Source organism: Molossus molossus, unplaced genomic scaffold (assembly GCF_014108415.1).
Source record: "Molossus molossus isolate mMolMol1 unplaced genomic scaffold, mMolMol1.p scaffold_m16_p_17, whole genome shotgun sequence".
NCBI classification, from domain to species: domain Eukaryota; kingdom Metazoa; phylum Chordata; class Mammalia; order Chiroptera; family Molossidae; genus Molossus; species Molossus molossus.
Window position 1 is genome coordinate 53,603,489 of NW_023425352.1, and position 18,252 is coordinate 53,621,740.

The 18,252-nt window shown below is 36.4% G+C and overlaps 1 protein-coding gene across 12 annotated transcripts in view; it reads left to right on the forward strand.

The window, feature by feature from the left end:
• MCU (mitochondrial calcium uniporter) overlaps positions 1–18,252 on the forward strand; it is a 275,222-nt gene that overhangs the window by 19,225 nt on the left and 237,745 nt on the right. For 6 of the 12 annotated variants that reach the window (XR_004959979.1, XR_004959983.1, XR_004959984.1 and 3 more), the window contains 2 exons: positions 243–359; positions 988–1,036. The gene's annotated coding sequence lies outside the window, so the exon portion shown is untranslated. Of the gene's footprint in view, positions 1–242; positions 360–894; positions 1,037–8,368; positions 8,466–10,003; positions 10,053–17,217; positions 17,328–18,252 lie in introns of those variants that run through there. The other 6 variants (XR_004959978.1, XM_036265017.1, XR_004959981.1 and 3 more) reach the window with 5 other exon arrangements.

Below are 18,252 nucleotides of genomic sequence, written 5' to 3' on the forward strand. Positions count from 1 at the left end.
ATATATTTCAGTTTCTCATAACCAATCTGGATTTATTCTAGGTTATAACTCATATTCTTTTTAAAATGCTCTCTTGTCCTAAGGATCACTGTAATAACTAATTAGCAGTTAAGATGGACTTAAGTAAGATCTTTTTATATTTTCTTTTCTTTTTTTGGCATTATATTCTGAGGTATCCATGTCACCAGGCTCAGGAGGGCCTTTTCCTTTTACATTGACTTTACTTTTTTCTATTCTTTTAGGTCTTTTACTACCATTCCTACAGTGGTTGGCAAGATAATCGTTTCCACCTCACTCTCCATGTACCATGCCAGTGACATCTTAGCTGCTAGAGTGTGGAGCTGGCCTGTGGGAGTCAAGTAAGTGCCTTTTTTACTATTTGGCATGGTTTTTGCTTACTTTGCAAAGCCATGTAGAGGACATTTTTAAGATTAGTTTTTAAAAAGGCACTTGCTTGATCCTTGTGGGCTGGCTTTTTGCTCCAGCCTGCTACTTAACACCTCGTAGCCAACATGGTGCTGAATTTAGCGAGGTGACTATCACAGAATGAAACATTTTTACTAGGGTAGGCCCTAAGGGATGACAGATCTGATCCTGGCCTGATTAGACCATGTGTAGATGAGCAAACCTTGTCCTATCCCATACTCAGTCAGAACTTCTGTTAGCTCAAACAGTTAGTTACTCTGGCCTCTTGGAAATTTAATAGGTTATGGATGACCAAAGCTCTGCTGGTCTGAATCAACTGGTTGCATGGAAGAAGAACAACTTTCCAGGAAAGCCAATGACCTTGACATTTATCTGAATTAATTTACCTTAATATAAGGAAGAAGTGATGTTTGGCAGTAGATTTCTATATTGCTAAAGTTGCTAAAACCTGGTATTTTACTTTTGCAGGTCACCCTGTAAATTTTGCCTACATAAATTAACACATCCCCTGTTATGTCTTAACAACCATGTAAGGGAGAGTGTTTTCCTGCTCTGTCTTAGGTATTGGTGATGTGACCTGTTCACGCAGGGGAAACATGAACATTCTCAGGTATGTGAAGATCATGATCCGTAAGCATTTTCTTCCTGCAAACAAAAGTTTATTTCAGTGTGAACTCATTATGTGGTTTTATAAAATCAGTCTTGCCAGTTGATTTTCCTTCCATTGATATTATACAACAGGGATTGGCAAATTATAGCTGGGACTACTGTGTGTTTTTGTAAATAAAGTTTTATTGGAACACAGATCTGTTCACATATGTCAATGGCTCCTTTTTGCACTACAACAACAGAGTTGAGTTGTGACAGAGACCATATGGTCCACAAAGCCTGAAATATCTGGCTCTTTTAGAAAAATTGCCAACTCATGCTATAGAAGAACCAAATTTCAAGTTGCATTTAGATATAAACTTTTTACAACCACAGTTGAATTCAAATAGTCTTCTAAAGGAAAAGCCAAGACCTGTGTCATATGCTGACTAGGAAGTAAATATTTGCAATATATGTAGTGGGGTTACTAATACAGTTTAATGAAATGGAAAACTATGTATGATAGTCCATTTTATGTTATATTGCCTTTCCCTCGCCCTCCCTCCCTTAGTAGGTGTAAACATTCGTTCAGTTTTAGGATATTATTTTTTTTTTTAGACACTGTAAAGGTTTTCTAGAACACATACTGATAAGAGATTTAACTAGGATATCTGGCATAGCCAAGAACTGATAAGATGCTCAGGAAAGTGTTCAAGGACTACAGAGCAGATTAGTGGCAGAACTGAAACTAGAGGCTAGATAGATCTCCTGCGTTTTTGCCCAGAGGTCCTTCTACTTGCTCTCATACCATATTAGGGCTGCTTGTTTTCTCTGCTAGCTGTAAGGCACAGTTTATTTTTTTCCCCACTACTCATCCCTCAAGTAAAAGCAAAGACTCAGTGATTTAAACCACAACAATTTGATTTATAGAAGAATTGACTTTACTTGGAGCTTGGATGCTTTTATTATTGTTTAAAGATAACCAGGGGATTATTTTTTAATGATTCATTAAATACTTATAGTATATACTCAAAAAGGTTAGATAAGTTGGAATAAAAAAAGAAGTCTGAGGCTTGTTCACAATTTTATAGTTAGGAGCAAAACCAAAATCAGCATAGATAGAATGCTTTCCCCGTATGTCCATGTGTCTAACTCCATAGATGAAAATAATTTATCTGTGTGTGTATTTGTATGCATGTGTGGGTGTATAACAGCTCTTAAAGTGCATTTGGATTGCATTCTGAGAGGAGTTTAGCAGATCTATTACAATCTGCAGATTATGTTGCAGTGTTTTATTTTATTTTATTAAAAAATTTTTTTTCCTTTATTAATTTTAGAGAGAGAGGAAGTGAGGGTGAGAGAGAGATAGAAACATCCATGAGAGAGAACATCGATTGGCTGCCTCCTGCATGCCCCCACCTGGGGATTGGACCCACAACCTGGGCATGTATCCTGACCAGGAATCGAACCGGTGACCTCTTGGTGCATGTGACCACTGAGCCACACTGGCTGGACTGTTGGCAGTGTTTTAAATGGATTTTTAAGAATAAATTTTATTTAAAAACTTTGGATTTGCATGAGGATAGTACACAGAATTTCCCTTTATTCCCCTTATTATTAACATCTCACATTATATGGTACATTTGTATTGATACATTGTTATTAACTAAAGTCTGTACTTTATTCAGATTCCCTTAGTTTTGCCTAATCTTATTTTTCTGTTCCAGGGTTAATAAATGTTTATTAGCATGATCACTGATATAGAAGTCATCTACCTGGAGGTTATACTAGTTCTGAAGTCCCTTTCAATTTGTGGAAGTATGATTAAATGAATACAGGCTTAACTATTGCAGAGTTCTGAGTGGTAACAGTTACATTCTGTAATAAGTTGAGAAGGTGGTTACTTTATTAATAGTAATGGCTCTTCAGTTGTTTGTTTCTAAATTTTTAGTATCATCAGTTCTAGAAAGGACAAGACTAACATGATTACTTCTGTTATTGGTATAGGCTAAATTGCAGGTGAAAACAATGTAAAGTAAATAGCTTTCTTTGGAAGCAATGTGGATCAACTATCCTACTTCAATGTGTATACCCTTCCTGGAAGTAGTTTTTGAAGTCAACACTTTCTGATAAATCATTCATTACTCATTCAAATTTCCCTATAAAGACTTTAAAATATTTCTTACTTAAAAGTTCATTTGTTATTTACTAAAGTTGAACAAATGCATGTTCTATGACTCAGCAGTTTCACTCCTAGATTTATACACAACAGAATTGTGTGTTTATATTCACCAGAAGACATGGACAAAAATGTTTATGTCAGGGCTAATTGTAATAGTCCAAACTGGAATTTTTCAAAAGCCTATCAACAGTAGAATGAGTAAATAAGTTCTGGTGCAATCACACAGTGGATACTGAATATTGATCAGAATGAATAAACTATAACTACATGTAGTAATATGTGAATTTCACAAATGCATTGCTGAGAAAAAGAAGCCAGACACTAAAAAGTAAATACTTTATGATTCTTTTACACACAGCTAAAACTGATCTGCGGAGTCAGAGGTCAGGAGATTGATTATCCTTGCTGAGAGTTGGGGAAAGTATTTAGAATGGGGTCTGAAGGGGCCTTCTAGGGTGTTAGTTATGTTCTGTTTCTTGGTTTGGATACTATTATCATGGGTGTGTTCACTTTGTGAAAATTCACCAAGCCTGTGTATTTTTCTGTGTTCATGTTATTCTTTAAAGAAAAGAGTATACAAAAAGAATGAATAATTCTGGGAAAAAACCCCCACAAAATTTACTGCTAATATTTGAGAGAGATATGGAGAACAAACTGAACATGTTAACCTTATATATTAGAATATATGGTTTCTGAATTATAGGATTATTAAAGTGCCATTGTGTGACTGGAGCTGTTACAGTCCTATTTGTATTATAAGACGAATAAAGTAGGTGGTGCTAATAGCTGCTTTTCACTGTAATCAGGTTTTTTTTTTTTTTAATCCTCACCTGAGGACATTTTTCCATTTTTTGTTCAGATAGAGTGGGAGGGAGAGAGAGGAAGAGAGAGAGAGAGAAACATCAATGTGAAAGGGACACATTGAATGGCTGCCACTTGTACGACCAACCAGGGCCAGGGACAAACTGCAACCGAGGTACGAGCCCTTAGCGGGAACTGAACCCCGGTCTCTCTGGACCGCAGGCAAACGCTCTAACCACTGAACAGAACTGGCCAGGGGTGTAATCAGGTTTTTGGGATGCCTGGGAAAAGGCTTTTTTTTTTTTCCCCCAGTCTATATTAAGTAGAGTCACAAGTCATAATGTCCACCCATTCTTTTATTGTAGTGAAGACTGATAAGTCAAGTAGTTGTGACTTGGATATATTACTGTGTTTATGTCAGCTGGAATTTCTCCTTCCCACTGATTGTCTTTATTAGAGGCTTCAGTCTTGCCTCTCTGATATTCTACATGTTCTTTTGGCTTTCAAGGCATCACTTCAAACCTAACAGAATGTAGAGTCCTTTTCCCAAGCGGAGCCCCTTTATGTGACTTTACTGGTTTTTTGTTTTTTTTTTCTTATTTGTGCCTTTGGTTCTTCCATTTACTTCAGTTGAAAATAATTTTTGGTTCTTCCTTTTCCTTTGCAACACATTCTTTTTTTTTTTTTTAAATGTGGTAAAATATAAATGGAAAAATATCCTTGGGTGAGGATTAAAAAAAAGAAGCCCTGGCTGGTTTGGCTCAGTAGTAAAAATGTGGTAAAATATGTATAACATAAAATTTACCATCTTAACCATTTCTTAAGTTACATTTCAGCATCCTACCCTTTTGTTTACTAACTAAATCCTAGTTGGAGCCTACCTTTGTCATCGTACTTATGTTGTACTTTGTGTTTTCATGTTACCATCTTTACCCTTGTTTAAAACCCTTGTCAGTGTGCCTGGACTTTTGTCTAAATAGCAACTCAACTTCCAGTGTTTCCTCTGTAGTCAGTACATTATTATACTGCATTTATCTTTCTAAAATTTTACTTATAAAATTATTTTTCACACACACTTTTGCTTGCTACTACCTATAGGACTTAAATGCAAATTCCTTAGTCTCACATTCAAGGCCTTCTATAATCGAGTTACAATCGATTTTTCTCTTTAATGATAATGTTTTTGATAACCAGTAATTGCTTATTAACTTCCAGGTTATGTGAAACACCATGAATGCATGATTTTATTTAATTTAGTCCTGTAAAGTAGGTACTGTAATTGCCACTGCTGAGGACATAGAGGCTGGAGGGTTCTAAACAACATGCCCAAGTTAATAAGTGATGGAATTGGGAGTTCAAACATATGTCTCCATATTCCAAGTTGTAGCTTATATCTTGCAGTGCTCCTGAATGCCTTGAATGGGCTAGTCCCCAACCATCAAGCATTCCTACCTTTACCCTAGCTCTTTTACGTTGTAGATCTACTGCCTAAAAGGCCTTTGTTTTTTTTTTCCCTCTCTCACAATCTTGTGCTATCCATCCTTCAAGGCCTAGCTCAAGTCCCATCTGTTCAGTGATTTTTCTCTCCCTGTCCCCATGTTATAGAATACTCATTAGCCCAACATGCTACTTGTGCTTTCACTGCCTTGAATCTGTATCTTTTTTATATGGATGATTCAGTTTAAACTTTAGATTGTAATCTCCTCTAGGTTGAGGGTTTGGATTATAGATATTTTTTTATTTCCTGCAGTGCTTTATATATAACAGGTACTTAATAAATGATGTTTATCATTTGAAATGAAAACAGAACTGTTAATAGCTAAGAACTATAATGCTTACCTAAGACTTTTTCTTGGTTCTTTGTGCTTTTGAAGCTTTTTTTTTTATATCCTCACCCGAGGACACCTTTGCATTTATCTTCAGATAGAGTGGGAAGGAGAGAGGGGGGAAGAGAGAGAGAGAAACATCGATGTGAGAGGGACACACTGACTGGCTGCCACACACACGACCCCAACCGGGGCCGGGGACAAACTGCAATCAAGTTATGTGCCCTTCGTGGGAACCAAACCCATGTCTCTCTGGTCCGCGGGCTGACGCTCTAACCGCTGAGCCAAACCGGCCAGGGCTTGAAGCTTTTTATAAATTCAGCTAGCACCCTTAATTCAGAACCAAGAATGACATACTTAGATTGGAGCTAGGTTTCATTGAGTTGTTGGAAGGAAGCTTGTTCACTATTGCCATATACTGATAAAAAAATCAGAACAGCTCTTCATATCCAGAATTGGACTTTTTCTCACTGTCTCACCTCTGGCACTTTGGTTTAGGCCACCACCATATGTAACCCGGATAGTAGCAGCAGCCTCTCTGCTTTTGCCATTTGTTCTCTATGGTCAGAACTCAAGTAGTGTGGGGGTAATGATACCAGGCAGAAGACTACTCTTCCAACAGTTTCTGATCTCACTCAGAGTAAAAGACAAAGTACAGTCATGTACTGCTTAATGATGGGGATATGTTCTGAGCGATTGTTGTTAGCGATTTTATTGTTTGAACATCACAGAGTATGCATACACAAACCTAGATGGTATAGCCTACTACACACCTAGACCATATGGTATAGCCTATTGCTCCAAGACTACAGACCTGTAGAGCATGTTGCTGTACAAAAGAACATAAGATTAAATCAAAGAAAGAGAAAATGGTGTAACCAAGAGACATGGAGTAAACATGAGCTGTATGAGGCTACTGCCTGCAAAACATGGCATACTCTTTTACAGCAGACTTTTTAAAAGTAAAGAGAGTACACTCTAAAATAATAATAAAACATATGGTATAATAAATATGTAAGCCAGTAATATAATCATTTATTGTTATCAGGTATTATTTACTGTGCATACTTGTATGTGCTATACTTTTATGGTACTGGCAGTACAGTAAGTTTGTTTATACCAGCATTGCCATAAATGTGAGTAATGTGTTGCACTATGATATTAATATGGCTATGACATCACTAAGTGATAGGAGTGTTTTAGCTCCATTATAATCTTATTGGGCCGCTGCCATTATTGCGGTCTGTCGTTGACCAAAATGTCGTTATGCGGCTCATGACTGCACTTAAAATAGCCCATAGACAGCAATGTGCTGATAAACCAGATTTCCAGAGGGGGAAAAGCCTCTGATTTGTAGCATTTGCCTATTTCTGTGGTAGAATACTCCCATTATGGGATTCGAAGTTCTAGAATGTATAATAATTTGCTCTTCAGCTGGTTACCAGCCCACTCCAGCTTACCACTGCTGAACATTTGGCTTCCCATCTGAGCCCCCAACTGCTGCCACTTTTCCCCTTGCCCACTTCATTATTGTGATACCTTCTTGCTGTTTCTCAAGCATGACAGATAGGCACTACCTCACAGGATTTTGGCATTTGCATTTTTCTACAATTAGAATGTTCTTGTCCTGAACACATGCAGGTTTGCTTATTTCTTATCTTTCTCAAGTCTGCTCAAATATCTTCCATGATCTGCCAATATAAATTTGCAATGTTTCCTCATCTACTCAACACTCTGCTTCATCATTACATACTCTGCTTTATTTTTCTTGGCTTTTCCACCATATCACATATATTACTTGCTCTCCCTTCCTGTCCTCCTCCGTTAGAGCAGGAACATTTTCTTCACTACAGAATCCTTAGCACCTAAAAAAATGCCTAACACACAGTCACTCAGAAGTTTTTTGAATGAATTAATGTAGACTTCTTTTAAAGATGTACATTTGAGTTGTGTGTATTTCCCAATCTAGGAACATCCTTTGTATGGAAGGAATTTTTAATTTTTACTTTATTGGTCATTGAGATGATTTCTAAAACATGCTATAGTGTTTTTGTATCTGTCTGATGCCTGGCAGTGGTGATGCATTACTGCTTTTTCTAGGCAGTGTTTTCTGTAGGTGGAGATAATGGTTATATTCTGTTGAGCCTGAAAAAGAAGCATTTCATTTTGTTTGAAATGAAAACATCTGCAATACTTATAAACAAATCAATTGGGGCCTGTCATTGGTAATTGCAACTTAAAATAACTGTTCACTTAAGCTCCTTATGAGGAACTTAACAATATTTATGGTTAGGTGTACATTTGGTAGTGTGTTATTTTCACATAATGTCACTGTGAGTTTTAAGATCTGTGGTAAGTAATGTGAAAATGGAATTTGTACATTTTATTTGAAGATTAAAATGGATTTATGAGGACCTTTTTCTGTATAAATATTAAAATATAGACCAGTTTAGCATACTGGTTCATTATAATAAAAAAGGTGTATGGACCGCTCCTGAACTAGATGTTGCCTTAATCTCAGTTGTTCCCTTTTTCTTTCTTGAAGTGGAATTCAAGCTTCCATTTGACTTGGTCTAGGCATGGACAACCATTAGCAAGATTAAGTTGTAGTTACTGTCAGAGTTTCCTTTTTTTAAAAAAATGTAAGTATTTTTAGAAGTAAAATTTCAGTGTAATTAAGAGTTGAAACTCTGATAGCCACAGTTACTTTTCCAAATTAATCTTTTGTTGAGTAACCATAACAACATATTTTTGTTTTGGGGGTTTGAATCATAGAGGTCAGAGAATAGAGTGACTTGAACTGAAAACTGTCACTTCTTCCTGACAGACAATTAAAAAATGGAGAAAAAGAAATGTTTCCCTTTTATGAGAGTGTGTGTTACTTTGATTGACATTTTAACTAAAATTTGAAATATTTTTTTCTCAACATTTTTGGACATGGAGAAAAAGTACCTTTCTCTTCTGAAAGCTTAATTTCATTTGTTCTGTCACTTATGTCTTCAGAAAAAATTTATCTTCTAGGGTATTATTAAATTAAGACTTAATTTTTTTAGAGCAGTTTATGATTCACAACACAATTGAGGATTTTTTTACTACACTTTTATTAATTACCAGGCAAATTAGTCAGAGACAACAAAGATAAACTTAGTCTTCTGCTATGTATGTGGTGCCATGATTCTTATTTTTTCTAACACATTTAGAATTATCCATTCTAAAAGCTTTTATCTATATGTTGACTCTTTATCATAGAGAATTTAAAATATACAGAAAAATGAAAGGAAGAAGAAAATGCTACTCAGAGGCAGCCATTGTTAACATTTTTATGTTGCCTTCCAAACATTTTTTATGGAGTTTATCTTGCTTATGATAAAAGAATTACTCATTTTTATATACAATATAAAACTACAAGAGTATATGTTGTTTCCTTTGCTTAGCATTGTACCAAATATTTAACAAAGTCATCGTGAACATTTAATGGCAGTATAATATTCCAAAGAGTAGCTGTATCATTGTTTGTGTTTATAGTACAGTTTTCAAAATAGATATTTTTGGTGGCACATTTAAGAGTATAAACAATATTCACCTCATGAGCCTTTTGTTATTTGTTACTGTGTGAACAGAATTGGTTACTGCCCTGACCATGTGTGGTCTTATATACTCACAAGTGACAGTCACAGATTACAATAAGGTTATTTATTTAAAGCATCTTTATTTTATTTTATTTATTTATTTATTTATTTATTTATTTATTTATTTATTTATTTTTTATCCTCACCCGAGGACATTTTTCCATTTTTTGTTCAGATAGAGCGGGAGGGAGAGAGAGGGAGAGAGAGAGAGAAACATCGATGTGAAGGGACACATCGAGTGGCTGCCACCCGCACGACCAACCAGGGCCAGGGACAAACTGCAACCGAGGTACATGCCCTTAGCGGGAACCGAACCCGGGTCTCTCTGGACCGCAGGCCGACGCTCTAACCGCTGAGCCAAACCGGCCAGGGCTTTAAAGCATCTTTAAAGTCCAACTGTTTGAGATATCATCTTCAAGAAATCTTTTGCTAGTTTAGTGAAAACTGTCAGATTTTTCTTAGGTTGGCCCGACCTCCCATCTGTTGATTTGGTAACCAAGAATATTAAGGAATACCATCATCTAAACTTTTATTTTATAATTACTATCCAGCTCTGGCCGGTTTCACTCAGGGATTAGAGCGTCAGCCCGCAAACCAGAGAGTCCCTGGGTTCGGTTCCCGCTAAGGGAACGTACCTCAGTTGCAGTTTGTCCCTGGTCCCAGTTGGTGTCAGGTGGGTGGCAACCAGTCGATGTGTCTCTCTCACATATAAAATTACTATTCAGTGTTTTCATAGCATAGGATTCCTTCATAAAGGTGTGTAGATGTACTGTACTTAGACAGAAATCAATTTTCTTTGTTATACATTTATTTCCAGTCTTTTGCCATTACTTATTTGCATTGTTACAGTGAATAACCTTGTGCATTCATCATTGTTCCTGTATGAGTATATGTGTTCCTAAAAGCAGGAGGTATGAGAATTACTGTGCTTACATCTTTGTCAACACAATGTATTATCAAACTTTTGGATCTATATCTGACTGGTGAAAAATGGTATCTCAATGTAGATTTAATTTGAATTAAATGAGTGAATTTGAACATCTTTTTAAAGAACTGTATATCCTTTTGCTGTACACCGAAGTTCCTTTTCTTTAACTCTTATAGTAATGTTGGTCTTTTTCTTTGTGATTTGTAGGAGCTCTTTGTATATTAGGGAAACTAACCCTTTGCGATCTAAGTAGAAGTTTATTTTTTCAGTTTTTAACATTTAAATCCTTTAAGTCAGAGTTTGCACTTTCAACTCTTAGGCACATTTTAAGGGCTATATTATGTATGAAAGTAGGGGGCTACCTGTAAATGTTGCTAAGTGAATAAAATATTAGTCCTGAAAGTATCTGAATACAATTATGTGGATGCAGGTTAGATTAAATTCACTTTTTCTCCTTAAAAGAAGGAAATTTCAGCTAACCACATGGGAGAATTTTCTCTCATTATATCAGCTTTAATATGGAATGGGCATCCTTGTGAGTAGTTGGATTCTTTGTTACTAGATCTGTTATTACAAAGGAGATACTAACCCCTGGCCTTGTTCATTGCACAAAATAAGCAGTGTTGAACAAATGAATCTTTGGATCATTCTGGAAGGTTAGATTAGCTAGTTTCTAATAAATCTTCCTTTTTATTTTTGTACTTTTTTTTTTTTTAAATACTAATTTCTGTGTAAAAAAATAAAAATTTTTATTTATTTATTTTATGGGGATAGGGAATGAGAGGGTGGTATTTTTCTTTTTTAAATCCTCACCCAAGGATATTTTGCCATTTATCTTCAGATAGAGTGGGAGGGAGAGAGAGAGAAAGAGAGAGAGAGAAAGAGAGAGAGAGAGAGAGAGAGAGAGAGAGAGAGAGAAACACTGATGTGAGAGAGTCACAGAGTCACATCAACTGGCTGCCTCCACATGACGTGACCAAACTACAACTGAGGTACGTGCTCTTGACCTGAATCAAACCTGAGACTCTTTAGTCTGTGAGCCGATGCTCTAACCTCTGAGCCAAACCAGCCAGGGCAGGACATGTTTTTTTAATTTTTTTTTTTTTTTTTTTGTACGTGCCCCTAGCAGGAACCAAACCCGGGATTCTCTGGTCCACAGGCCGATGCTCCAACTGCTGAGCCAAACTGGCCAGGGCTGTTTTTTGTTTTTTTTTTAATCCTCACCCGAGAACATTTTTGCACCTATCTTCAGATAGAGCTGGAGGAAGAGAGGGAGGAAGAGAGAGAGAGAAGAAACATCGATGTGAGAGAGACACATCGAATGGCTGCCACCCACACGACCCCAACTGGGGCCAGGGACAAACTGCAACCAAGGTACATGCCCTTAGTGGGAACCGAACCCAGGACTCTCTGGTCCATGGGCTGATGCTCTAATCGCTGAGCCAAACTGGCCAGGGCTTTTTTTTTTTATGTGAAAGAGAAATGTTAATTGATTACCTCCCGAACATGTCCTGATCAGGAATCGAACCCGCCACCCTTCCATGTATGATACAGTGCTCTAACCAACTGAGCCACACCAGCTACAAGTAAACATTTACTTTTATATAACTGAATTTTATGTTTTTCTTTCTTTCTTGAGTAAATTCCTTTTCTCTATTCTTCCCATATTGCTCTAAGGTAATCATGTTGTATACTGTGTAATCTGTCCATATTTTTCCCCATACTTGAATCATTATCCTGTCTATTTTTTTTTCTGCCTGTCTATCAATACACACACACACACACACTCCTCCAGGCACACACACATGCATGTGTGTGTGTGTGCGTGTGCATGTATTTGTTTTATTTTTTACTCTATTTTATAAAATTGGATCGTATTATACATTCTTCATCTTGTTTTTCTCACTCAATAATAATTAGTAGAACATTCTCCAAGCGAACTAGTATAGCTCTGAATTATTCGTTTAATGGCTATAAAAAAATATACCATTATATATGAGGTTATTTTCTAGTGTAGCTATACCTTTGTTTATTTAGCTAATTTTTTGTTGTTGATGGACATTTACTTTCGTTTCCATTTTTTGTCACTGCGAACATTATAGTAATCAGTTTGTGCTGGCACATTTATTCTATGAGATAGAGTCTGCAGTGGGATTTCTGATTCAAAGGATATGTACATATATGTATATTTAATAATATATATATTTTTTAATTTTTATAGATTTATTTTTGTTATAGATGTTTCTCCTTATTTCCCCCAAGACACTCTCCTCCCCATCCTTATTTTTAAATAGGTTTTTTAAAATGTTTTTATTGATCTTAGTGAGCGAGGAAGGGAGAGGGAAAGAGAGAGAGAGAGAAACATTGATCGCTGCCTCCTGCACACCCCTTACTGGGGATTGAGCCCACAACCTGGGAATGTGCTCTGACCTGGAATGGAACTGGGACCTCTAGATGCATGGGACGGCAGTCAACCAACTGAACCACACTGGATGGGCAATTTAATAATTACCATCAGATTGCTTCCAAAACCTACAACATGAAGTCTTTCTAAGGTCCGTTCTGATTATGTAAGACCATAAAATACAATTATGTAGCCTTTTTTATTAGTTATAAGATTTGCTAGATTCTCAGAGGACTTTTCCTGAAGAGTTATATTTATAAAATTGCCTTTTTGTGTTCTGAGTGACTGTGTTACTTTAGTACAAAAGAAAACAAAATTCTTTCCTGGAAGTTCTAGTTTATGTGCTCATTATCAAGGCAGTATTCTAGTAGACTGGATAATGAATGGAATTGAGACAGATTTTTAAATCTGATTTTGAGGATAGGGTTGAGAAATAAAGGACATTTTGATGATAGATTTTAATCTTTAAATTGGGTATTGGCTTGGTTACAAGAAGATAATTATCAGAATCTCTTTCTCTAGTAGTTTCTCAGCTTGAACAGATAAATATAGAACATCAATGTTCAGAGAGGGAATGCTGTAGAAAATGTGTGGGTAGCTGTTATAGTTTTACACAGCAGATAACATCTAGAATAAAGAATAGATGAAAAAGCTCGTTGAGGATTAATGTTCTTGAAACAGTATCAAATACAACATTCCCAAGGCTAATTTAGAACCATTCATAATCTTGCCCATCTTGCATATTTAAAATATTTCCCTCTGAGCTCCACCTACTTTTCCTTAACCCTGTTTTTCTTTTTTTTTTTCTGTTTGCTACACTTACTCCTAGTGCCATTCATTTGTTCTCATCCTTTAGAAATTATACATCTTTTCTCCTGCACCCCTGTGGAAAGATCATTACAGTTCATCTGTTCTTTTTTTTTTTTTTTTTTTTTAATCCTCACCTGAGAATATTTTTTCCATTTTTTTGTACAGATAGAGTGGGAGGGAGAGAGAGGAAGGGAGAGAGAGAGAGAAACATCGACGTGAAGGGACACATCGAGTGGCTGCCACCCGCACAACCAACCAAGGCCGGGGACAAACTGCAACCAAAGTACGTGCCCTTAGCGGGAACCGAACCCGGGTCTCTCCGGACCGCAGGCTGACGCTCTAACCGCTGAGCCAAACTGGCCAGGGCCATCTGTTCTTTTTTAAAATTGAATTTATTGGGGTGATATTGGTTCACAAAACCATACAGGTTTTAAGTGTACAATTCAACAAAACATCATTTCACACTGCATCATGTACCCATTGTCCAAAGTAAAGTCTTTCCATTCTCATTTATTCCCCTTTTGCTTACCTCTACCTACCTCCAACCACTTTTTCCCTCTGGCTATCACCACACTGTCTGTGTGTTATATATAGTGACATACATATAAATATATATGTATGTGTATGTGTATATATATATTTTTTTCTGTTGTTGTTGCTTAATCCCTTCACCTTCTTTCATCCAGTCTTCCAATCCCCCATCCCCTCTGACAGCTGTCAGTCTGTTCCATGTATCCATGCCTCTGTTTCTGTTTTGTTCGTCAGTTTATTTTATTCATTAGATTCCACATATAAATGTGATTATATGGTATTTATCTCTTTCTGATTGGCTTATTTCATTTAGCATAATAATCTTCATGTCCATCCATGCTGTCGCAAAAGGTAAGATTTCCTTCTTTTTTATGACCAAGTAGTATTCCATTGTGTAAATGAACCACAGCTTTTTTATCCACTCATCTACTGGTGGGCACTTGGACTATTTCCAGATCTTAGCAATTGTAAATAACACTGCAATGAACATAGGGGGGTGCATATATTTTTTCAATTAAGTGTTGAGTTTCTTTGGATATACAGGGGTGGGTAAAAGTAGGCTTACAGTTGTAAGTATGCAAAACAATTTATTCTTATATTATTATTTATTAATTGTATTTTTTATTTTTATCACAACTGTAAACTTACTTTTGCTCACCCCTGTATTCCTAGAAGTGGGATCGCTGTGTCAGTGTTTTGAGGAAACTCTATACTGTTTTCCACAGTGGCTGCACTAGTCTGCATTCCCACCAACAGTGTACTGGTGTTCATTTTTATCCTCATCCTCACCAGCACTTGTTGTTTGTTGGTTTATTGATGGTAGCCATTCTGACAGACATGAGGTGATACTTCATTGTGGTTTTTTTTTTTTGTTTTTTTTGTTTTTGTTTTTTTTGAGCTTATTCATGTCTCTTTTTTTTTTTTTGCTTAGTTTAAAAAAAAATTTTTTTTTTATTAATTAATTTTTGTTACAGATGTTTCTCCTTTTTCCCCCACTGATTCCCCCCTCTCTGCCCTTTCCCCAGATTGTTGCCCATGTCCACTGTTCATGCATACATGCATATAAGTTCTGTGGTTTATCTCTCCCCCACCCCCCCTCTTTAGGGGATTGTCAGTCTGTACCCCGCTTCCGCGTCTTTGGGACTACCCCATTCCTCAGACTGTTATGTTCATTATATTCCACAAATAAGTGAGATCATATGAAACTTGTCTTTCTCTGTTTGGCTTGTTTCACTTCAGATGATACTTTCAGGGTCCCTCCATGTAGTCTCAAAGGATAAGAGATCTTTCTTTCTTACATCTGCGTTTTATTGTGGTTTTAATGTGCATCTCTCTAATGATTAGTGGCATTGATCATCTTTTCAATACTTATGTGCCATCTCCCTCATGAAGCCTCTTTGATTTCTCCAGTTCACATGATCATTTTTAGCTCTTAACTCCCATAGTACTGATATTTTAAATGTCTTCCACCTGGTTCCTAAGTATTTATGTAGCATAGAGAGTTTTTCTTTTGAGTCTTTATTGAGTGCCTCTGTATGTGCAGCACTATTCTAAATACTGGATATACAGTGATGAACAAGATAGATAATGTCCCTGACCTTATGGAGTTTATATTCTTGTGGAGAGAGACAGCTAATAAATTAAATAATTAACAAGAAAATATTAGACAGTAAGAAACATTTATGAAGAATGAATCATATATCTTAGTTGTAAATTGCAGAACCCACTCTAGTTATTAAGCAGGAAAAATATTTTTAAAGATTATTAGGTAGCTCATAGAATCTTTGGAGGAAGTCACAGAGAATCAGTCTTGGAGTCTAGTTAGCCAGGAACAATGCTCAAATTGTACCACTAATCTGCATCCTTGGACTCTACCTATACTGCTGTTGCCACTGGGAATAGGTATTAGAATTCGCACTATCCTGAGGATGAGATGGAACTACTGGACATTTCTCCTTCTGAAAGAAAGCCAATGTCTGTCTGAAATGGTGCCTCTATTATATCAATTGTTTCCTAATTGAAATAGGTGGATGTGTTAGGTTGGTAGAACTTAGGTTACTTACTTACCTGCTTCCACTTGGCAAGAAAAGCTGGTAAAGTGAATGAATATCTTCCTTTTATCTTGGGGAGGCAGGAATTATGAGATGAGAAATTTTCCAAATGAGGAAGGCTATTTAAAGGTGCTGAGTAAATAAAAACCATGGAAGTTTGATATGATAGAGAGTGACTTCAGGGTTAATTTAGATTTAAATAGAGAAGGCCTCTCTGAGGTCAAGATACTTAAGCTGAGCCCTAAATGACAAGGATAAATCCATGCAATGATGGTGAAGAATAATTTGGTAGAGTAAATAAGTAAAAAAAACCTTGGTTTGGGACCAGGATTGGGGTTTGGGATGGTGAATGAGATTGGCTTATTGGAGGAACAGCAAGATGGCTGATGTTGCTGGAAGTGTGGTTAGTGAGAGGGAGTGTGATAACAAAGGAGAGAAGTGTTTTGTTTTGTTTTGTTTCACAGAAATTTGAGGACACTCATTTTATTTCCTTTTTCTCCCCCTGAGATGCCCTTTAGAGGGTAGAGCAATTAATTATAGGTGTGAAGAAAAGAAAGATATTTCTGTGTTATTAAACCCTATGAGCTGTTAGATATCATGGAGTGACTAAAATTATTTGTATACCATTTAGGAGGAGAACAGCATGAGGTTTCTAGCAAAGATAAATAGTAGAAAGACTGCATGTCAAAAGAGTAGTGGGATGAAACCTTCTGTTTTCATTCCTGTGGCTCTACCTGATGGGCCTTGAGAGACATTGCTTCTTTATTCCTCTCATCTTGATGTATAAGAACAATGTTTTGTGGTTACAGTTCCTTGTATTGTACTAGCTCTCATTACTACTTCAGAATAGCAAAAATCTCCAATCCCAGATCTTTCTTCTTAAATAATTGTATTATGTAGTGAAGTGAAAGAAAAATGCTTTTTTAGACTCTTTTTAAAAAGAACTCAACCCCACAAATGAGATAATTTTGCCTTTGGAATGTAGAACAGTTACCACTCTGAATAAAGTAGACTCTGTCTCTTGTTTATTCTGTTTTCCAGTTTCCATTTCAAACTGGGACAGATAGTTCAAGTGCGTCTAATATTCTCATACTGCAGAATGGCATTTGGATTTGAGATGGACTAACAGGACCATAAGTGGTAATACTCCAACTCAAGAGTTTCTCAGTCTTGTCACTACTGATATTTTGTACCAGATAATTCTTTGTGACTGGGGGACTGTCCTGTGCATTGTAAGATATTTAGCAGCATACCTGGCCTCTACCCATTAGAAACAAGTAGCACCTTCCCCAGTTGTGATAACCAAAATGTGTCATTAGACATTGCAAATTATCACCCTTGGTTGAGAAGCATGGTGCTAACTATATCTTTTCTGCCTTCTAATTTTTTCTCCTTTCTAATATCTGATGATCATACCCTGTAGGTGTGCATCCATGTGAACAGTTCAGAATATTTCCTCTTAATCCTAAACATGCAGACAGTTTTAACATTGTTTTAAAATGAGAAGACAAAACCTCTCTTCCTTGTGTGTCTATTCTTTGGACTTTTTCAATACTACTATTGTAAGATCACATAAGATAATGTATGTAAAAGTGCACTGTGGGAGATGTTAATGAATGTAATGGCTGACTCCTCAATAACTATTTTACTTTCCCCCTAATGTACAATAGCAGTATGTCCTACGAATTTGACCCTACACTCACATGTGAACCCTGATTAGCCTAAGTCAGTGGTTTTAAAAGTGCCAGATATAACTTATTAAAAGGTCATAAAATCAAAATCAACTTAGTAGAGGGGCAACCAACTTTAAAAACATGTGTGTAGTACAAAGAAAAAAATCAGAGTGCATTGTGCATGGTAAAGATAAGTATTATTTCATAAGATGTTAACTTGTCTGTGTTTATTTGTGTGTACTGAATCTTGATGTAAACTATATTTCTTGTTGTAGCTTGTGGTTGAAAAAGTTAAAAAGCCACTTGTCTAAGTCAGTCAAATTCCATCTCTCTTGTGAGTGATTAATTCAAGAACCCAGGTCTAAGCCAGCCTGTTAATGGAATTCCTCTGGTGGCAGTAACT